This window comes from Chionomys nivalis, unplaced genomic scaffold, assembly GCF_950005125.1.
Source record: "Chionomys nivalis unplaced genomic scaffold, mChiNiv1.1 scaffold_44, whole genome shotgun sequence".
Taxonomy (NCBI): domain Eukaryota; kingdom Metazoa; phylum Chordata; class Mammalia; order Rodentia; family Cricetidae; genus Chionomys; species Chionomys nivalis.
Window position 1 is genome coordinate 1,362,979 of NW_026646967.1, and position 23,935 is coordinate 1,386,913.

Consider the following 23,935-nt stretch of genomic DNA (forward strand, 5'->3'; position numbering starts at 1 on the left):
ACTGGAAAATACAAAAGAAATGGACACTTTTTAGATAAGTACAATATACCAAACCTAAACCAAGACCAGGTGAACGATCTAAATAGACCTGTTAGTCGCGAAGAATTAGAAACAGTTATCAAAAATCTCCCTTCCAAAAAAAGCCCAGGGCCAGATGGTTTCAATGCAGAATTCTACCAGAACTTCCAAGAAGAGGTAATACCTGTACTTCTTAATGTATTTCACAATATAGAAACAGAAGAGTCATTGCCAAATTCCTTTTATGAAGTTACAGTTACCCTGATACCAAATATTTTACAAATTTTTTAATTTACAATGTTTGTTCATAACAGGGGAGAAATTGTCAGGGTATTTGAGACAGAGTCTCAGAGGGTTCTCATTTCCTTCTTTTTCTTCTGTTTACATTTTTATTGATTATTTGGGAATCTCACATTATGTGCCTCCATGGTGCTCACCTCCCAGTCTTCCCATGTCTACTTCCTGTCCACCATGATCTCCCCACTTCAAAAAAGACAAGTCTATTGTATATTGACTGTATATTCACTGAAATGGTAAAATTCTTAGTGGCCAAGTTCCCAATGGGAATGAGTCTTTCTCAGCCTATATCCATGCCAGAAACCATCCATCAGCTGAGGAAAGCTTTGCAGTGGCTGGGATGGGGCGGGAATAGATGTCCTGCACCCATGCTACTGCCTGTATTGCCTGCACTGAGGGGCAGAGCAGGCTCTCCCATACTCACGGGCATTAACATGGCTTCAGACATCAACTCTGACCATGGGCTTCCTCATGGTCTTTGGTGGTAAACTTGGACCACAGACATCAACCTGGGTGTTGGCCATATCAGAACCCTAGGGACTGCATGGACCATGTCCCTCAAACATGGTCTCAGGTGGTTACACATGCCACTCACACAGGCTTGGTCCACCAAGACAGCAGAGCCTGAGGACATCACAAAGGCATTGGACAGTAGCACAGACTGTGTAGGTTCATGTGGATCTCAGGATTCATCTCTGTCTGGAAAGCAGCATGAACCTCTAACACCAACACAGCCTCTTGTGCTATCGTGGACCACACTGGTCCTTCGAGGAGGTCCAATCCAGAAGATGAATGTTGCCTCTCATCAGGCCTCCATTGTTGCCCAGAGCCAGGAGGAACTGCTGCCTGGCAACAGCTTGAAGGCTGTTGTATATCATGCTGTACTTGAACCTTTTGTGCCTACCCTGCCTCCAAACTAAGCATCCCGTGCCTCAGCCTCTCAAATGTTAGGATTATAGATATGACCCACTATGTCCAACAAAGCAGACTGGTCATTTTTTTCTTCATTTTTAGGGTAGAACCTCGATCTTATACATACTAGACAAATTCTTAGCTTCATCCTCAGACCAGAAAACTTGGTTTATTTTATAGATTGATTTTATTTTTATTTTATGTGTGACTGTTTATCCTGGATATATATTCAGGGTGAAGTGCACAAAGTGCAGAAGAGGGTACTGGAGCCTTTGGAACTGGAGTGATGATTGCTAGCCTCCATTTGGGTGCTGGGAGCCAAACCAGGGTCCTCTGGAAATGCCATTATGTACTCTTAACCTCTGAGCCATCTCTCCGGCTTCGAAGAAAGGTTCTTATAATTGAATTTTCTGTGTTTAGTTCATTCACAGGTTAGCAACTCCAAAATCTTAGAAATGAAAACCTTGCTTTCAGTAGATGACTGTACAGTTTCCATGAGTTTGTAGGCTTTCTGGGGGTAGCATTGTTCTTGAATTCTAGCTTTAATCCATGGTGATCTGATAAGATACAGGTGGTTACAGATATTTTTTTGTAACTGTGGATGTTTGCTTTGTTGGAAGTAAAGTCATAACTGTTGATTTGCTGAATGGCATTTATTAACAATGTAAAGTCAAAATATCCCAATTACTTAATCTGGAAATGTTCAGTAATCGAAATATAAAATAAATATTTGCACCATTTCTTTAAAAAAAAATTTGTGTGTTTGCCTTCTTCGAGTTGCGCTGAAGGGTCTCTAATTGTCAGAGATATTGAGGTCATTGTTGGACTCCTTGGTTAGGTTTTTTCGCTTCCTCCCTGCCTCCCATTTCCCTCCACCTCTGCCTGCCCCCCTCCCCCTCCCACCACTTCTCTTCTCCTCCCTCTACAGTCCCAAGAGCAGTCAGGTTTCCCAGCCCTGTGGAAATTCCAAGGTCCTCCCCACACTATCCAGGTCTAGGAAGGTGAAAATCCAAAATGACTAGGCACCTATAAAGCCAAAACATGAAGTAGGATCAAAATCCCGTGCCACTGTCCTTGGACACTAGCATCAACTCTCATTGTCTGCCATGTTCAGAGAGTCCTGTTTTATCCCATGCTTTTTCAGTCACAGTCCTGCTGGCCATGGTGAGCTCCCAATAGATTGGCCCCACTGTCTCAGTGGGTGGGTGCACCCCTCGTGGTCCTGACTTCCTTGTTCATGTTCTGAGTCTTTCTGCTCCTCATTAGGACCTAGCTCAGTCTGGTGCTCCAGTGTGTGTCTCTGTCTCTCTCTCCATCCATCGCTAGATGAAGTTTCTATGGTGATATGCAAGATATTCACCACTATGGCTATAGGATAGGTTCATTTCAGGTTCCCTATCCTCAGGTGCCCAAGGAACTAACTGGGGACATTACCTGGGCACCTGGTTGCCACTCAAAGTTCAAGTCTCTTGCCAACCCTTATGTGGTTCTCTTAACTAAGATATGAATTCCCTGTTCCCCTATCCAAACTTCCTATATCCCCAATCATCCCGTTTCCTCAAGATCCCCTCATCCTCTCCTTCACACTTTTCTCTCCCCATCTCCCCTCACTCCCATCCCACCCCACCCCCAAGATTTTAAATTTTTGCCCGACAATCCTGTCTATTTCCCCTAGCCAGGAGGATAACTATATGATTTTCATTGGGTTTACCCACTTGTTAGCTTCTTTAGGATCACAAATTATAGACTCAGTGGCCCCTATCCATGGCTAGAAACCAATGATGAGTGAGTTCATCCCATGATCTTCTTTTTGGGTCTGGGTTACCTCAATCTTGATAGTATTTTCTATTTCCATCCATTTGCATGCAAAATTTGAGAAGTCATTGTTTTTACCGCTGAGTAATACTTTAATGTATATATATTCCACACTTTCTTCATCTATTCTTCCAATGAAGGACATCTAGGATGCTTCAAGATTCTGGCTATTACAAATAATGCTGCTATGAACAGAGTTGAACAAATGCTTTTGTCATATGATAGGGCATCTCTTGGGTATATTCCCAAGAGTGCTATTGCTGGGTCCAGGGGTAAGTTAATCCCAATTTTTCTGAGAAACTGCCACACTGATTTCCAAAGTGGTTGCACAAGTTTGCAGTCCCACCAGCAATGGATGAGGGTACCCTTTTCTCCACAACCTCTCCAGCAAAGGCTATCCTTGGTGTTTTTGATTTTAGTAATTCTGACAGGTGTAAGATGATATCTCAAAGTTGTTTTGATTTGCATTTCTCTGATCGCTAAGGAGGTTGAGCATGACATTAAGTTTCTTTTGGCCATTTGACCTTCTTCTGTTGAGAATTCTCTGTTCAGTTCAGTGTCCCATTTTTTAATTGGGTTAATTATCGTTTTAACATCTAGTTTTTTGAGTTATTTATATATTTTGTAGATCAGACCTTTGTCTGTAGCGGGGTTGGTGAAGATCTTCTCCCTGTCAGTAGGCTGCCTTTTTGTCTTAATGACAGTGTCCTTTGCTTTACAGAAGCTTCTCAGTTTCAGGAGGTCCCATTTTTTCAGTGTGCCCTCAATGTCTGTGCTGCTGGGGTTATACTTCTTGGGGACATTTCTATAATTAGGTTAAGAATTTTATTTGTTCTTTTGAGTCACACTAAGTACGGCTGCTTACTTTTCATGACTTGTACTATTTGGAGATGTTTCCATAATTAGATTGGGAATATTATTTGTTCTTTTTGAGTCACACTAGGTGGGACTGTTATTTATGATATTTTAAGTATTTATCTCTTTTAACTATTATCAGCAAACACTACATTATTAGGACTTGGCTTTCATTTTTGTACTACTAATAGTACCAAGAGGTGTTTAATAGACCTTTTTTCCTACATGATGCAGTGTAGATCCAGGCTGTGTGCAGACATAAGTGTTTTGTTTACAGCTAATCACTTTGCAAGGGGAGGTCATCAGGTTTTGTGTTTGTTTTAAAAAGTGTTTATTAGCTTTACTTATTTTCCATTTGTAGGGCTACATCTCTGATTTGACCCAATAGTTTCTACTTCAGTATACCTGTGCTATAGCCACAACTTGTTATTTCTGTTTTCTGTAAGTTTATTCCACACAGCATCACTTGAAAGGGAAGTCAGTTGGTTAAGTGAGTTAAGGCGTGGTGGCATGCCTAAGACAATAAGCAATAGAGGTGAGGCGGCCAGATCTTGTCTTGCCCTCTAACCAGACTCATGATTATCGTAAATATCACCATAGAACCTTCATCCAGCAACTAATGGCAACAGAGGCAGAGATCCACATTGGAGCACTGGACTGAGCTCCGAAAGTCCAGTTGAAGAGTTTAAAGTTGTTTTCTTCTACTTCTTTTGGGTTAGGATTATCAAGTCTTCCTGTTGTGTGACCACTGGTTTCTGGTGTTACCATGTTGCTTTTTAGGTTGTTGGAGGGATTCTTACTTTGGCGCCTACCCATCTAGTCCTTCAAATGAGGCCTGCAGTGTTTTTGTGTCTTGGTCCAGTCCTTGAAGTGGCTGTCTGAGTGTTTGGGAGTTTTTCTTGATATGCTTTACTGTCCCTGTCTGTCTCAGAAGCTTCTGAGGTCTCTATACGCCTGCTCTCTCTGTCTTCTTTCCTATTGTATTCTCTTGGTGCTCTCTTAATCCCCTCAGTGTTGTAGCAAGCTCTTGGTCCCCTCAGTATTATAGCAAGCTTTCAGCTCTTAGGCAGCGTGTGGCTAGTACCTTGGGGGATGTCCCATGGGTGGGATTGGGTTTGAGGGGATCCTAGCCACAGGAAACTCCCTGCTGGCTGGCAAGAAAAGCTGAGGGAGTTAGGGAGGGGCCTGGAGTTTTGTCCGACTGGGGAGGTCCTAGAGAGTGGGGCGTCCTGCCATGTGACTGTTCACTCACCTCTTAAGTCCCCTCAGTATTGGAGCAAGCTGTGTTTTAAAGTCCATCCCAAGTTGCAGGAGGATAGCCTTTATTATTTTTTAAAAAGATTATTCTAAAAAAGATTTATTTTATTTGTATGTGTGTCTTGAGTAAGTACCAGGTGTGTGCTGGTGTCTTTTGGCATGGTGAGAAGAGTTCAGATATCCTGGAACTGGTGTTACATGTCCATGAACTTACTCATGGGGCTGCTGTGATCCAAACCCAGGTCTCCTAGAAGAGCAGCAAGTACTCAGTGCAAAGCTATCTTCTCAGCACCACCTTGAGTACATTGTTTTACAAAAAGTTAAACTGTAATCTTTACTATGTTGGTAATAAATTAAAGAACTAGAAGTTTTTTACATTTATTTCCACACACAGGGTGGGGGGAGAAAAAGAGAGAGAGAGAGACAGAGAGAGATAGCACGATACCAAGCTAATTTATAAAAGAAAGCATTTTACAGTTTCAGAGGGTTAGTGCATCACCGTGACTCTGGAGTCTCCAACATCTTGGATCTTTAGTACAAATCCAAGCTTCTTTTTCTCAGCTTTATATGATGGCCTCTATGGGCCTTCAAGCCACATGCCATCAGGGCTGTAACATTTTTCTCTGAACTAATGAGGAAGATTTCACAACCTCTTAACTCCAGTATTTTGGATTCTAAAGTCAGGCAAGTATTGTTGTACATTTTGGATGGAATATGGCTCTCTCATTGGATTCCATTTGTATAAACTTTGAACTCTTGGTGTTTTCCTTCGTTGAATAAGCTTTACTTTGTTTTTGGAGTAGATTCTCTAGGGATTTTCTTTTTACAGGTTTCATGGTTAGCTAGGTGGGATCTTTACCTTCATTCCATTTCTCTGTACCTCTTTCAGCACAAACCTAGGTGTAGGCATTTTATTTCCTGTTCTTCCTTTTTCTCCTTAGATTGTGCATTTGTATTTCTCTTTGCTCGGTTTGCACTTTTCTTTCTTTCTTTCTTTCCTTCTTTCTTTCTTTCTTCCTTCCTTCCTTTTTTTGGGGGGAGGGGACAGTGTTTCTTTGTAGCTTTGGAGCCAGTAGTTGGGGTTTTAGCTCAGTGGTAGAACACTTGCTTAGCAGTTTTTCATTTTAGAGCTGCATTAATAATGATTACTAATAACCATGAGTCAATACTGTGTTGAATGAAATCTCTGCCAATAATATTGTTCCAAAACTCTTCAATTTAGCCTCAAGCAGGTTCTTAGGACAAGGGCCAAAAGCAGCCACATTGTTGGCTAAAACATTACAAGAATTGTCTTTATTCCAGTTTCTTTTTAATTTTTTTTTATTTTTTATAAATAATACCATTCAAAATTTGCACTTCCTCCCCTCCTCCCATTTCCCTCCTACTCCCCCACTCACTCTTCCCCTTCTCTGCCAATCCTAAGAGTGCAGGGTACCCTGCCCTTTGGAAGGCCCTCCCTGCTCCATCCAGGCCTAGGAATGTGTGCATTCAAACAGACTAGGATCCCCAAAAGACAGTATATGCAGTAGAGACAAATCTCAGTGCCATTATCATTGGCTTCTCAGTCAGCCCCCATGCCTCCAGCTGGATTTAGCTCAGGCACACTGTCTCAGTGGGTGGACCAACCCTTCCTGGTCCTGATGTCCTTACTCATCTTCTCCCTCCTTCTGCTCTTCAACTGGATCTTAGGAGCTCAGTCTAATGCTCTGCTGTGGGTCTCTGTCTCTATCTCCATGAAGGTTCTATGGTGATATTCAAGATAATCATCAGTGTGAGTATGGGACAAGGCCAGTTCAGGCACCATCTCATCTACTGCCCAAGGATCTAGCTGGAGATATCCCCGTGGACACCTGAGAATCCTTCTAGAGCCAAGTTTCTTGCCAACCCTAAAATGGCTCCCTTAATTAAGATATCGTCTTCTCTGCTCCCATATCCACCCTTCCTCCATCGCAACCATCCCACTCTCCCAAGCTCTCCCTAATTCTTCCCTTCTCCCTTCTCTCTCCCCCCTCCCCTTCAACCCACCCCATCCCCACGTTCCCAACTTTTGCCCAGTGCTCTTGTCTGCTTCTAGTTTCCAGGAGGATCTATATGTTTTTCTTTGGATTCACTTTATTCCAGTTTCTAATACTGTTTCACCCTGAAACTTCTTGAACTGGGCCTCTATAATCAACATTGCTCTCAGTACTACCATCTTCAAAGCTCTTGTAGCATTTTTAAGCCCCACTTAAAACATTCAACCACTTCCCTCATGCAAAGTTCCCAAGTCAACATTCCTCTAACAAGCAGCTTGACCAGTCCTGTCACAGCAATACCATGTAACAACGTTATCATAGTTACTTTTCTATTGTAAAGAGACACCATTATGAAGGCAGCTTATAAAAGAAAACATTTAATTGGGGGCTTGCTCATGGTCAGAGAGTGAGTCCATGACCATCACATCATAGGGCATGGCAGCACACAGGCATGACACTGGAGAGTAGCTGGGAGTTTTAACCTGATTTACAAGTTGGTAGCAGAGTTGGTAGACGGGGGGGCTGGACCTGTCTTAGGCTTCTGAAATCTCAAAGTCCACATCCTGTGAAACACCTGTCCAACGAGGTCACATCTAATCTTTCTCAAAATGGTTCCACCAACTAGGGATCAAGCATTTAAATATAGGAGCTTTTATGGGACCATTCTCTTTCAAACCACCACATTAATCAAAATACTATTTTAGGACCCAAATTGCTCAATATTATATGATTAAGAAACAGCAAAGCAGATTCAGAGACTACTAGAGAAAAGAAATATATATTATAAGCATTATAAGCAACTTCTAAAACTTGACAGAGATATATTGCTGCCTGGACAGTAACCCAAATTTCTTCTGTAACATCGGGAAATCCTTCTTCAGCCTACAGGCCCATAGTATCTGGCAGACTTTTCCATGAAGCAGTGAATTTGAAAGGCTGTTTTGCCTCTATTGGCAGTTTGTCAGTCACTTTCTTCTGTGTCCTGCAGAATGTCTGGAACATTTCATGAAGCAGGAACCCTGAGGACTCAGGAGACATTTTTATGGTGTTGGTTTTCTTCTACTTTATGCAAGTTACAGGGATCAAACTCAGGTTGCCACGCCTTGGTGGCAAAAACCTTTGCCTTTTGAGCCCTCTTATATTTTCACTGGAATAAGGGAATAGACTTCCTCCCTCATTCTGAAGAACCACAGAAAACGCCTATTTCTTTTAGTGGTTCATGAGAATGTTTGCAGTTGGAGTATGGAAGGATGTTTTGCACACATTTTCTCTGTCTCTGTCTCTTCAGAAAACTGCCCTTGTTGAGGGACCAGGTGTATGCCAAGTTTGCCTATTTAGTATTGGGAGTGATAAGTCAGAGAAATTGAGGGCGTTGTCTGAGTTTCCTACCAGACTCAGGTTTGAGGTCCAGTATGGTGTTTTCCAGCAGAAATTTCTTTTCAATTCTATTTTGTTTCTTATTGCCGTTTCCTAAGAGGTCTATTCAGGTACTTAATGCTCTTTGGGCTTCCTCTCCTGAGAAGTACTTTATATGTTTATTATTTGTATATCTTAAAGTTTTTCTGCGGTCTATATTTGAACTTAATATGCAGCCCATGCTGGCCTGGGACTCAGGATCCTTTCCCCTCAGTCTCTCAAGTGCTAGGATTACAAGCATTTGCCACCAGTGTCCAGTGCTGAGCAATACTCTAGCCTGAGATGTATTTGAACAACATCAACTTTGATCCACTGGGAAGTGTACTTTGTGGTATACTTTTTCCCTCTTGGTAATTGTCTCCTTCTTGTTCATGGGTGATCTCTTGAGGCTGAGTGAAACTGGTGCGGTTGAAGACTGAGTCAGAGGAGCTGAGGGGGGATGCCCAGGAGAACTCTTCATCCAAACTGTAAATACCCATTGATGCAGAGTGACAGGGGGAGGACTTGTGTATTGTAGTGTTGAGCTGCGGGCCTCTTAACACAGCCGGGCTCATGGCTGCCTGGCTAGCTCATGCCCCAAAATAACGACACACACACTGTATTCTTTTAAACATTGCTTGGTCCATTAGCTCTAGCCGTTACTGGCTAAATCTCATATCCTGCAATGAGTCAGATTTAGATGAGCTCTGTCACTGTGATCTCACATAGATAACCTATTCAGTGTTCACATCCAGGACATTGAGTTTTAATTTTTGTCCTAATCTGATAAAGAAAAAAGATGAGGAGAATAGAGGAGCCTGATGTAAGGCCTCAAAATGGATCATTTGAAAAGTAAGACTGCCTGCCTCCACGTGTGCTTCCAACCTGTATTAGCAAATCCATCCTTCCATAGATTAGCTATACACAACCCAAGTGTCCAGCGCACTACAAACCACAGTTTAAACCTAACTGCTTTTGATTTCTGGAACAATTGCTGTCCCATCAATGTCTCATAACAACACAGCAAGGTATGTAAGAATGCCCCACACACCCCCTTAGAGGAATTTCAGGAACCCAAAGAGGCAGCAAGTTATCTTTATAGGAAATAAAAATGTTTCTGCAGGGACAAAATGATGTACATTAAAAAACAGATTGGTGTACTCACTACGATTGTATGTGATATGACGCACACAGGATTTTGGTTCTGAATACTTGCTCCTCAGGAAGTTTTTGAGGTTGTGGAGAACCAGAACCTTGCTGGAGGAATTGGTGTCTGAAAGGATTAGCCTTGATGTATCAGGGCATCTTTCATTGGTCCCCAATGTTTACTGATTTCCTTACAGAGAACGAGAAGCCTCCAACTCCTGCTGCCATGGCTTCTGCAACATGAACAGTGAGAACTTCCTCCACACCCGGGTTGTTTTCATCAAATAAAAATGTGTAAGTCAAAAGCAATCTACCATACCAGTTTAGAATTATGATTCATAAAATGGTTATTTATTTTAAGGGGCTACTGCAACACACCTATTTGGAAATAGCAGCAAAATTTACCAGTATGTGACAAAAACCTATTTTAGTTTATTGTTTTCAGTCTTTCAGGAGACAAGATCTGATCTCTAGAGGGGTTCCCAGAAAGCCTTGGGGTGACCCCAACGAGGACCTTGGGCAGGTGAGCTGTGGGTGCCTGCACTGTGCCATGTCCCTAGAAACTACGCGTGTATTGTCCCATAATCAGACTGATGACTATCTTGAATATCACCATAGAACTGATGTACAGAAAAGGATGGAGATATAGACAGGGACCCACATCAGAAAACTAGACTGAGCTTCCAAGCTCCAGTTGAAGAGCTGAATGGGAGAGAATAAGAGCAAAGAACTAAGGAATACAAGGGCTTGGTCCACCCACTGAGACACTGTGTCTGAGCTAATGGGAGGTCAACAAAACCAGCTGTGCTGGGACTGACAGAGCATGGGATCAAAGTGGAAGCATTATATATAGATGCATACCTTCCTCAATCTGGATGGAGGGGGGGCATGGGATTCCAACAGGTCAAGGTACCCTGCCCTGTATTAGGACTGGATTTGGAGTGGAGAGGATTGGTGGTTGCGTGAGTAGTTAGGGGGAGAAGGAAAGGAAGTGGAAATTTGAAATTTATTATTTATGAAGGAAGAAAAAATCAATAGAAGATAACCAATGGAAAGATGGGATCTAAGAAAAAAAACTTTCGTGTGAGTTGTTGACTCAGACACCAAAAACTTTTTCAGAAAAATAAGATACAGGGACTGAGTTGCTTGGGCAAGAGTGTGACTTGAGTAATTGGGAAGATGAGTGGGGGCTTATTTTGGGTCCCCTGGTGGCTGTATACATCTTTTGAGGAGCTGAATGCTGGATGTTTCTGTGGGTAAATAGGGAAGTAACAAGCTTGTGAGGGGATTTCTGACATAAGTAGAGCCTTGGTGATGTCACAAAGCCTTGATTCATTGGGTAGCAACTCTATTCCACTCAAAGCACTAGTCTTCCATGAAGGTGGGTTTATTATCCTCACAGTGGCTGAGGAGGACAGTTCAGCTCCTGGTCTCCACAACTGTTCAACAGGCTTTTTGCACCTGAACATTTCCGGAAGATGGAATCTGGAGAGGTAGGACATTTTCTTTTGGTAAATATGTTTCCAAAGCAACTAAGACCTCTATCGTACAAAAAAGTTTTCCTTCAAATGTCCTGCGGGTTCACCATTTCTGTTGTTACCAGCTCCTATAATTGATAGCTGTGTGGATGGTGAATGCCAGCTATTCTTCCCACTTTATCTTTGCTAACAATATCAAATTCATCAATCCACTAAAATGGCAAAGCTCCTCTTTGTCCATAGGTGTTTTAAAAGATACTAATTATTTCTCAATGGCTGCTGTTGCCCAGAATAATGAGTCTTTCCGGTTGAAGTGGGTCTCACAGTACTCACTTCCACAATGAAGACACAGAATGGCTTTATGTAATATACCTGGGTCTGGATCAGGAGACCCAATACAGAGAGCCAGTGGATTGGAGTGCCATGACCTTGGGCAGGCTGTCTTGGATTGAGCCCCCTACCTATTAGCTTGATGTCGAAGGAGACGTGTGGATGTCCTTCGAATTCTTTGTTATCTGTTCAGATTTTTCTTACTCGTTTCGGGGATAGGCATACCTTCTCCTCTCATTGACTTAGTCAGTCAGAAAATAGGTTTCTCAGCAGAGGTCATTTGCCTTTGGGCAGCAGGAATGTGTCTCTGAGATTGATATACTGAGCTGTAGAGAAAAATTTGCAAATTGTCCTATTTATTTCTTAAGAGAAAATGACAGTTAGGTATGCAAACCTGTTGATCAATATCTTTGTCTCCTGCACCACAGTTCTTCCAGAAAAGAGCCTTGACCGCATAGACTCCGCTTGTTATCCTTGCAGACACTCATGGTTGAGGCCAAGACTTTGTTTCTGAATTAAACAGAAGGAAAGTTCTTTCAACCTAGAGAGTGGGCAGCTATGGAGCCCAAGCACAGAAAGATAGCCAAGAAACAGCGGACCAAGAGGTCAGTGGCCTATCTCAGTAAGTCTACAGCCATGATGAAGATGCCTCTTAGTATGAAATGCATGCCACCTGTCCAGAAGAGGAATGGGTCATCTCTCCAGATGCCAAAACTGAGTAGGCCTTTTGAGGCCCTGGAGAATTTTGTCGGCCGCAGAATTTCTCATGGCTGGAAGGAAGCTAATGAACCAGTCACCCAGTGGAAAGCCATCATTCTAGATCAACTGCCAACAAATCCCTCTCTATTTGTTGAAATATGATGGGATAGATTGTGTCTATGGATTGGAGCTTCACAGTGATGAAAGGATTTTAAACCTTAAGTTCCTGCCTAACAACATACCATTTCCTCAGGAGACAGACACTCATCTCTCAAACACCATAGTTGGCAGAGCAGTGAAACATACATTTGAGGGCACAAATGGCTCTAAGGATGACTGGAAGGGGATGGTCCTAGAGGAGGTGCCAATCATGAAGACCTGGTTCTATATTACCTACAAGAAAGATCCGGTCTTGTAAGTTTACCACCTCCTGGTTGACTACCTTGAAGGCAACCTCCACATCATGCCAGGCTCTATGGAGGAGTGGACTGGGGTGGTCCAAGATGAGGTGCAGACCATGAAGACCTGTTTCTACATTACCTACAAGAAAGATCCAGTTGTGTACCTTTACCACCATCTAGATGACTACATTGAAAGCAACCTCCACATTATGCCAGGATGTCCTCCAATAGGGGTGAATTTGGAATTAGGCAGGGATTCCTTGGCAGGCAAAAGCGTGCAGCACAACGAAAAAGATGGAACCCAAAAGATAGGTAAATTATTTACCAAGTTCCCACCAAACCTTCCGTGCATTTCATCAAGTTTGATAATGACTTCCATATCTATGTCTATGATTTGATGAAGATGTGTTAAAATGAAATTCACAAATTTTGGGTGTCAGACTTAAAACTGTGTTTGGGGAACTCTTTTTTTCAGAAATACCTCAGGTCTTCTATTAATCCTGGTATCTTTCCCAATGGAATTTTTTTTTGCTCTAAAAATAAAATTTGTGAAGCTGTTATGTTGTTTGGTCAATGATGGAGTTTCTGGTGGATGGGACATCACAGAAAGACAGGCCTCAAAACAAAACAGGACTTATCGTCTTTTCCCCTAGGAGAGGGAATGACAAAAGGAGATGCAGTGTGTGGAAGAGGACAAGATGGCTGTTTAAGAAACAGAGGAGAGTGGCCAAAAAGATGTAGCATCTCAGAGAGGGATAATGTGTGAGGGAAAAACATGTCATATGGAAAGATGTGACATCGAGGTGTTGGGACTTAAGAGGATAGAGAGTGATAATGAAGGGTCACAAATGTGTACTCAGAAGCAAAGAAAATTGGGTTTCATTTGATTAATGATTTAATTCATACCTTCTGGAAGTCACTGCGTATATTAACTCCACTGGAGCATGTTGAGTGACCCGGATCCTCCTGCCTAAAGAAAAGTGTTTCCTCTCAGTGGCTCTTCTGCAATGGGGTGGACCTCAGGCTACCTACTTACTTTTGCCAGGCTTGATCTGCTACCTATTTTGTCATGCCTGGATTCTTTCTGTCTTGCACTCTCACAGGTCTTATGCATGCCATTCAACCCCTGTGAGTTCATTGAAACAATTCGCCTGCCTTAACTGTAAAAGACTGTTCCCTTGTCATTGATCATGTTCTGTGGGATTTGGGCTATAAAACTCACAAACAGACTCACCCGCACCCAGGCTAAACTAGTAGTACATTGAATCACATTGGTGTGTGACATGCACAGATATGATGAATGCACCGAGCTCCATAAAATCAATTACCTAGGGAATCAGTGATGTTAGGTGAAGTGTGGCAAAGACCCCACAAACCCATCAGACCCGAGGATACCAGTATGATATTGATGCCTGACTCCCATCATGCAAGGATCCTAACATCTTTAACAGGGCAGTTTTGGTTCCTTCATCTTCAAAAACTTGGTTAGTAAGGTTGTAGGTGTCAAACTGCCATTCAGGGCCCAGCATGTAGGTCACCTGTGCCAGGTCAGGTGATTTGGCTACAATGTGGGTGAAATCTTGCACCAGGGCATGCTGGTACCCTCGCCCCTTCTTCTCCTCAACATCATCATCACTCTCCTGTGTGGGTCTAGAGCACAAAGAAGGCAAAATGGACTAAGCTTCCTCCTTAGTGGATAACCTTATCTACCCTCAATTTGGACTGACTTTCAGAGGGCATGCAGCACATTTTATCCTATTAGCCATCTCTTTCATTGGATCACTCACTTATCCAATGAATGATTGAATTTATCCATTCCTCCATGTCTATATCTTCTTCAATCCCTTCTTCCATTTCCCCATGTCTTGTGTCTACAGGTTGCCAAGATAAATTTACTATGTCTCTTCTGTTCTAGAAACTTTCATTTGTAAAGAACTTGCCCTCTCAGGGGTGGATTTTTCTGAGTTCTCTGTAGATGGAGACCATATGAGGAGGAACAGAGGAGCAACTATGACAACACTTGCGCAGTAGAGTTAGGCAGATTACAGATGGATGCCTGGCAAGCCTGTACAATGAGTCAGATTCCCATGAGCTCTGTCACTGTGATCTCACATAGATAACTCATTCAGTGTTCACGTCCAGGACATTGAGTTTTAATATTTGTCCTAATCTGGTAAAGAAAGCAAGATGAGGAGAATAGAGGAGCCTGATGTAAGGCCACAAAATGGGTCATTTGAAAAGGAAAGACTACATGCCTCCATGTGTGCTGCCACCCTTCTTAGGAAATCCATCTTTCCATAGATTAGCTATAGGCAACCCAAGTGTCCAGCACACTGCTAACCACAGGTTTGAACCTAACTGCCTTTGATTTCTGAAACAAATGCTGTCCCGTTAAGGTCTCATAACAACATAGCAAGGTATGTAAGAATGCCCCACCATCAGCTTAGAGCAATTTCAGGACCCCAAAGAGGCAGCAAGTTATCTTTATTGGAAATACAAATGTTTCTGGAGGGACAAAAGGATGTACATTAAAAAAAACGATTGGTGTACTCACTACGATTTTATGTGATATGGCCCACACAGGCTTCTGGTTCTTAATACTTGGTCCTCAGGAGGTTTTGTAGGTTGTGGAGACCCAGAACCTAGCTGGAGGAATTGCGGTCTGAAAGCTCAAGCCTTGATGTTTCAGGGCATCCTTTCACTGGTCCCCAATGTTTACTGATTTCCTTAGAGAGAACGAGAGGCCTCCTACTTCTGCTGCCATGGCTTCTGCAACATGAACTGTAAGAACCCCCTCCACACCCTGGTTGCTCCCATCACATAGGAAGGTGTAAGTCACAAACAATCTCCCACACCAGTTTAGAATTATGATTCATAAAATGGTTATTTCTTTTAAGGCCAAACCTTACAGATTGCCATGCCAGACAACAGCCTTTTGCAGGATGAGGAGAGGAGCCTAGTAGCTGGATGTGGAGGTGGATGCATGAGAGCTTGATGGAGGAAGGTCATTGGTTAACTAATAAAGAAACTGCCTTGGCCCATTTATAGGCCAGCCCTTAGGCGGTGGAGTAAACAGACAGAATGTTGGGAGAAAGAAGCCCAGTAAGGAGTCGCCATGATTCTCCCACTCCAGACAGATGCAGGTTAAGATCTTTCCTGGTAATCCAGCTCATGGTACTACACAGAATATTAGAAATGGGTTAGATCAATATGTAAGAGCTAGCCAATAAGAGGCTGGAACTAAGGGGCCAGGCAGTGATTAAAAGAATACAGATTCTGGTGTAATTATTTCGGGGCATAAGCTAGCCATGCAGGTGGCCAGGTACCGGGGACGCAACCCTGCTGCTCTTATTACAACAGAGTGGCACCCAACGTGCTAATGAACTCCACATAAAACCTGAGAGGGATTGAAAAGGAGAGAGAGAGAGAATTTAAGACAGCTTTTTGTTGTGCCACAAAGAAATTGTCCTGACTCAGCAGCAGGAAAAAACTGGCTGTTTTAAAATGCTGGCTTTCTGGGCTGTGCCGTCATCCCGATCTCTGTCTGGCTCCTGCAGGAGACAGAGCTTTTGAATGGAGCATTTGTAGTAAAGTGCTACGACTTGCTTGATGGCAATGTGGACTGCTGTGTGCCTGGAACTGTGTGTGGCTCAGGGGCACCAAATGGCTCTGAGGCAGGAGTGGCTCAACTCCGACATGTTGAACTGTGCTGTTCTCAGGCAGAAACTACCGTAATTACCATAATAACAGCTCAGTTAAGGTTTAGACTGGGCAGGACACAGTTGGTACCGTATTACTTGTACATGTTGCAACTTAAGTTTTTAAGAAGTGCTTAACATTTTAAGAAATGCTCCTGGCTAGTAAAAAAATTAGAGATTCACAATAAAACAGATTCAGACATAAAAGACCACAGTGTTGGTGACTGTACATAGGCTTGCGACAGAGAAAAAACAAATATAGAAATAAAGTTAATGATTTAAAAAAAAGGGTAAATTCTTTAAAAAGACAGAGTACAGATAGTTGTAGATTAAAAGAAATAAAGAAAAATAAGCCATGTAAAAATGGAAAATTCACAGAGTCTGGATTCTTTATATTATTGTGTTTTCTTTAAAATTTTTGACTGTGAAGGAGCTAAGTACAGAGAGACATTTCATTACATGGGCTGCCAAGCTAAACCAGAATGGATATAAGGGTATTATGATTTCAAAATTTGGGTCTAAGGATATGATGCTTTGGAGAGGGTCTTCTTTTGTTTTCACAGAGGATGAGACTCTGTGGATTGCGTCTATCCCAATATGGTATGATAGACCACGCCCTCCTGAAAGGTTGCTGTGAACACCTTCAGAAAATTAATTCACTCAACTGCCTACCGAGATGACCCTGACACACAGGTTACACCATGAAAGATCTGAATACAGCGCCCCCATTCAGCAGGAAGCAGTTTGGAGAGAAAAACTGTGCCCATGTTCCCAAATATGGTTTATAAATATTCTTTTACATTTAAAGGGGGATATGATATAGATATGAATAATTTGCATTTGTATAGATTTTAAGGTCAATTTTGTTATATGTATATGTATTTCTGATCTTGATTAAGGTATTGTGATTGTGTAGTTCATTTAAAAATGTAATGTATAATTAGGAAATATAGGTTGCTAATGGATAATCATAAATAATAGTCAAGCTTGTTGTCATGTTAGTTAGATTTTCTAGATGTGCATAGATATATTTCAGATAGGCATTCTTCATATGTTTCAAAGGCTACAGAATATGGTATTTAATGTTTTAATGACTTAGGGTTTTTCATGACAATGAGACACGTCTGCTCCTGGCAGCACCAATCTACTTCAAGGGGATGATGGGCATCGAAGAGGCTCCTTATGGAGTTTGATAGCCATTTGGGCAAGAAACTGTTCTTGCCTGGACTGTTGCATAAACAGGACACAAAGAACCCGCAGAAAGAGGACTGCTGAACTTGCCTAAAGGTGAGATGGTCTTTTGGGGTTCCTGGTTTATGAAAGAGTCTACGAGACATTCTGCAGGACACAGCAGAAAGTGACTGAACTGTCTTTGGAATTTTCCTGATTCATGGAAATGTCTGCTGAAAACTGTGGGCCTGTAGGCTGAAGATGGATCCCCCAATGGTACAGAGGAACTTTGGGTGACTGTCCAGGCAGCGAGATGTCTCTGTCATTTCTAGAATTTTCTTATTTCTTGTTTACTTAGGTAATATTATATCCTTCTGGAGTCTTTGATGGAGTTGAAGAATAAATAGATAGTTATAGTTTTCCTTAGTTATGATAAGAGATAAAATAGATATAAATATTGTAACTAATTCTTGCTTGATAACCATTTTGTTATATGTAATTTTACTATGTTAAAGTTAAAGCCTTTCTTTTTTGTTTAAACAGAAAAAGGGGAAATGATGGAGGAAGGTCATTGGTTAACTAATAAAGAAACTGCCTTGGCCCATTTATAGGCCAGCCCTTAGGTGGGTGGAGTAAACAGACAGAATGTTGGGAGAAAGAAGCCCAGTAAGGAGTCGCCATGATTCTCCCACTCCAGACAGACGCAGGTTAAGATCTTTCCTGGTAAGCCAGCTCATGGTACTACACATAATATTAGAAATGGGTTAGATCAATATGTAAGAGCTAGCCAATAAGAGGCTGGAACTAAGCGGCCAGGCAGTGATTAAAAGAATACAGATTCCGGTGTAATTATTTCGGGGCATAAGCTAGCCATGCGGGTGGCCGGGTACCGGGGACGCAGCCCTGCCGCTCTTATTACAACAAGAGCAAGCTGAAGGCAGTTACTACATTTTGAAAGAGAGAGACACCACACCCCAATGGCCTTTATCTCAGTTGCTATAGCCTGAAGGAGCAGAAAGAGCTCCTGCAACACACATATTTGGACATAGCAGCAAAATTTACCAGTATGTGACAAAAACCTATTTTAGTTTATTTTTTTCATGCTTTCAGGTACATGGCAGAGACAGGATCTGCTTCATGCATTTCTGTGTCCAATGATTTCCCTTTAAGAAAAAACCCACAAACGCTCGCAACAACATCATCAGCATTCAACAACATGTCCATGATTTCTTTGCTTTGCCTTTGATTGAGCAGTAAATCGTGCTGCTAGTTAATCTGTGCAAGCAATGTGAATTTCTCTGTAATTATATAGACAGAATTGACAGGTATCTTAAACATGTCAGGGGGTCACACTGCAATGGTGTGGGTTAATCATCACCATGTGACAGTGACATATTTAAGATCTCTCCTTTGTCTTTAACTCTCAGAATTGTCAAGATGTTATGTTTCTGTGCAGACTTCTCAGGGTTTTCTCCCATTCATGGTTTCCATGGATGTTTGCTAGTTACACTTACATGTCTTTTGTCAGATTCTGTCAGTTTTTGCCATGCACTCTCAGCTCCCCAACTTCTCCTGCCCTAAGATTCTAGTTCCAGGCATTTTAGACATCTTGTGACTGTTGCACGAGTCTCTCATGTTCTGCCTAAATGATTTGGAATGTTATTTAGCCTGAGTTTTAACTTCCATCCCTGATTTCATTGACTTTCCTTGACCATCTTTCTTGGGCCACTGAGCTGAACTACAAGGGGTTTTCTCCAGTTACTTCTCCATGCTGAGACAGCCTACACTCTCAGAACTACTGTGATAGTGTTTCTGTAGCAAGTATTCTTCTCAAGATAAGAAGAAATTTCAATATTATAATTCATCTGCTGTTATTGTGTCTTAAACACACAAACACACCTCCATAAGTTAATGCACACACACTGTTGATATCTCAATTCAGGGTGCCGTTCTGGGGTTAGTAAGAGGCTTCTCTCTAGAGGGGTTCCTAGAAATCCATGGGGTGACACCAACGAGGACCTTGGGCAGGTGAGCTGTGGGTGCCTGCAGAGTGTCTTATTGTCATGAAAAGTCCTAAGTTATTTAAACATTAAATAGCATATTCTGTAGTCTTTGAAATATATGAAGAATGTCAATCTAAAATATATCTATGTACATCTAGAAAATCTAACATGACTACAAACTTTACTATTATAGACAACTATTCATTAACAGCTTATATACATAACATTTTTACATGAGCTACACAATACAATACCTTAATCAATATCAGAAATACATATACATATAACAAATTGACCTTAAATTTAAATCACTGAAGCAAAATCCATATCAATGCAAATTATTCATACCTATATTGTATCCCCCTTTAAATGTAAAAGAACATTTAAAAACAATATTTGGGAAAATGGACGCAGTTATTTCTCTACAAACTGCTTCCTGCTGAATGGTGCCACTGTCATTCAGGTCTTTTACGGGATAACCTGTCTGCTAGTTTCATCTCAGTTGGCAGTTGAGCGAAGCAATTTTTTGAGGGTATTCACAGCAACCCTTCAGGAGGGCGTGGTCTATCATACCATATTGGGGTTGAATAAGCAATCCGCAGGGTGTCATCATCCCGGCTAGCTCAGTTAGTAGAGCATGAGACTCATAATCTCAGGGTCCTGGGTTCGAGCCCCACGTTGGGCGCCATTCTGTAGTAGGAGCTGTGGGCTGTGTTTCTGCCGCCCCAATCCCTGGCCGCCTGGCTAGCTTATTCCCTGAAATAACAACACACAAACTGTATTCTTTTAAACACTGCTTGGCCTATTATATCTAGCCTCTTCTCGGCTAACTCACACCTGGACTAGACCATTTCTAATAATGTGTATAGCACCCCAAGGTGCGCTTACCGGGAAGATTTTAGCCTACTTCCATCCTGGGTCGGAGCTTCATCGCATCTGTCCCAGAGAGCAGAGCTAAGGTGTATGAGCTCACATCCTCTTCCTCCCAGCATTCTGTTCTGTTTACTCCATCCACCTATGTACTAACCTATGATCGCCCAGCAGTTTTTTTTTTATTTTTTAACCAATGACCTTCCTCCATCAATTATGTATACAGAATTCTGCCTGCATGTATTTTTGCATGCTAGAACGTGGTATGAGATCTCACTAGAGATGGTTGTGAATCACCATGTAGATGCTGGGATTGAACCCAGGTCATCTAGAAGAGCCGTCAGTGCTCTTATCTTCTAAGCCATTTCTCCTCCCCTGCGTGGCAACATGGATCATGCTGTCCTTGAACTTCCAAAAATCTGCCTGCCTTTGCTTCTCCAGACGGGATTAAGGCCTGTACCAATTATTCCCGGCTGAGAGCTTGTTTTTAGGCTGTGACATAACAATACAGCTATACTTCAACTCTTGGCTGAAGAAAGTCAATTATCAGAGAGGGCCATCCTCTTCAGTGCAGCTTGAGAAGGTCACAGTTAGAACAGTGAGGAGGGAAGGGAAAACCTTCCTAGCTAGCCATATCAGCCTGTCAATCTGGTGATCAATGGGATTAGGATGTCTCTGCCGAATTACCCTCACATCTCAAGTACTAACATTCTTATTCCAAGTAAGTTGTGAACAGTAGCTCTGTTTTTCATTTTTCAAATCCCATGTCTCTATTTCTATGACCAATGACCTTCTTATTTACCACATTATTTAACTAATAATCATTTCTGTATTTTGCTTGGTGGGTCAGAGCAATTGGCATTCACTCTAATTGTACTTAAAATTTTGTTTTTAAAATTTTTACCTTGAATAATAAAATACATTGCCATTTAAAAAATAGCTTTATAGCCAAGTGTTTATGCATGTATCCCAGCACTTGGTTGGTGACAGCAGGACATCAGGGAGTTAAGAGAGTCATCTTTGGCTACATAGCAAGTTCCAGACCAGCCTGGAGTATATGAAACCCTATCTTTAAGGAGTAGCTTCACTGAGATATAATTCATATGATAGCATATGATCTACATATTGTTTACAATGTGTAACTACCTAGGTGGTGGTGATGCACAACTTTAATCCCAGCTCTCAGGAGGCAGAGGCAGGCAGTTAGTTCCCTGTGGATTCTTTTATAGCCAGGACTGTTTCACAGACAACCCGTTTCTTGAAAAACCAGAAATAAATAAATAAACAAAGAAACAAACAAATTAATGTGTAACTGAGTGGCTTGCAGTATATTGTTAGAGTTGTGCAGCAATCACCACAGTCTAATTTAGGACTATTTTACCTTCCCCAAACAAACACATATACTTTGAGAATCACTGTTCATTATTTGTCTCTCTTCCATGCCATTCTTCCTTTCCTGTTTTGTTTATTTTTTTCAAGGCTCTTCTTGAATAACTTTGAGCTCTAGATCTTTTTGCCCCACCTCCTAAATGCTGGAATTACAGTTGTGCACCACCACATTCAGCTTCACACTTACTGCTGTGGACATCTTGACATTTTGTGTAAATAGATTTATACAGGAATTATTTTTTTGCTACTTACAGAAATGTTTTCAAGGTTTATCCATATGGCTATGTATCTGAATTTATTTCTTTTTATTGCTGAATAAAACTCCATTGTATGAATGTACTTGTATCACATTTTATTTGTTCATGAAGGTGGTGCATATTTTGATCATTTCCATTTTGGGATTGTTAAGAACAATGTCCTATGTCCTGTTTTTTTTGTGTTTCTGTGTGTGTTGACTCATGTTTTCCTTTCTGGAGATTAGAGCAAGCAGTTGTGATCATTGTGCAGCTTCCCTAAGGCAGTCCCAGAATGTTCGAAATTTCCAGTGGTGTAAAGGTGATTTGGTTGTCTGCTTGACTGACATCCCCTTTGCTGAAGGAACTGAGAGCAAGGGAGTGTATAGCAGCTGCCAATTAGGAAATCAGATTGCTCCATTCTCCAAGATTTTTACTTGTAAAAAAATAGACATCAGAAGAATGTTTCATTTTTATCTTTACTTTTTTTAATTAAGATTTTTTAAAACATACAGTCTCCTCCTTTTACATAACTATCCCCATTCCCACCCCTTCCTCTCCTCCTGCTTCCCTTACCTTCCCCATCCCACTCCCCCATCCACTCTTCATAAAGGGTAAGGCTTCCTGTGGGGAGTCAACAAAGTCTGACACTTCTCCTTGAGGCAGGACCAAGGCCCTCCCCTGAGCAACGTTATCCCTCCAAAAGGAATGTGCTCCTAGATGCCAGTTCAAGTACTAGCGATAAAACCTGGTCCTATAACCTGTGGCCCCACAGACTGCCCAAGCCTTACACTGTCCCCCATATTCAGTGGGCCTAATTTGGTCTTCTGCAGGTTCCCCCGCTGTCAGTCCAGAGTCAGTGAGCTCTCACTAGCTCAGGTCAGCTGTTTCTGTGGGGTACCGGGCGCGACATTATCCCCAACCAACCGGACCCCTCACGCTACACCCGGGTTTAATTCCCAGCACCCACATGGCAGCTCGCAGCTGTCTGTAACTCCAGTTCAAGAGAATCTGACATCGTTATACCAATGCACATGAAATAAAGTTAAATAAAGTTAAAAAAGATAAGTAATGTAGAAACTATGCTGGCTGGAACATTTATTTCTGACTAAGGAAATAATTTAATTGAAATGTCTGTAACTTATCCTGCTCCAGATGAAGTTTTTTTTAAGAGTTTAGATAATTCTCAATAAGTGAGTGATAAATTTAAGCATGTAAGAGATATTTGTACAACTAATTTAGGACTTTAAAATATAAACTACATATTGAAACATCTAAGCAGTCTAGAACACAGTTGTTAGCGTCAGTGTTATTTGTTTTGTGTTTTGAGACAGGGTTTTGCTATGTAGTCCTTTCTGGCTACGAACTCAAAGATCTGCCTGTCTCTGCCTCCAGACTATAGAAGGCATGGGATCAGACACCCAGCTTTAGTGTTTTTTGTAATAGTGCACATAGAGTTAGGACTCTGTAAATTGCTACCTACCGTTATGCCTTGAAGAGTTAACATGCATCTTGCATTGTACTACATTTGGTTCTTCATTTAGTTATGTGCTTTGAGAATAGATTGGTGATTATGCAAAAGCTAAACCAGTAATAATAGCCACAAATAGTCCTAAGTATTTGGGTATTTATGTATTTAGCTTATTTATTTATTTATTTATTTATTTATTTATTTATTTATTTCTGTCGATAGTCTTACGTAGGCTTCTGTAGTCTAAGCTGGCCTAGAACTCATGCAGTTTAGGATGAGGCTTATTACTGCTGCCAATTCCACCTTAATGCTGGGGTTATGGGTGCACATCACCAAACCTGGGACATTTGAATATTTCCATTCTTTTGGAGTTTAAGACTCCATTTAATTGTTACATTGTATGTTAGATAAGTAATGATGTTCGTTTGTCAAAAAAATGACTTTAATTAAAGTATTGCTTTATATAAAATTTTAAAAATTTAC

At 41.6% G+C, this 23,935-nt stretch overlaps 1 non-coding gene across 1 annotated transcript; it reads left to right on the forward strand.

The window, feature by feature from the left end:
• Positions 1 to 20,101: 20,101 nt before the first annotated feature.
• On the forward strand, positions 20,102 to 20,174 carry Trnam-cau (transfer RNA methionine (anticodon CAU)). Its single transcript has one exon. It is a non-coding gene; the product is annotated as a tRNA-Met (tRNA).
• The last annotated feature ends 3,761 nt before the right edge of the window (positions 20,175 to 23,935 follow it).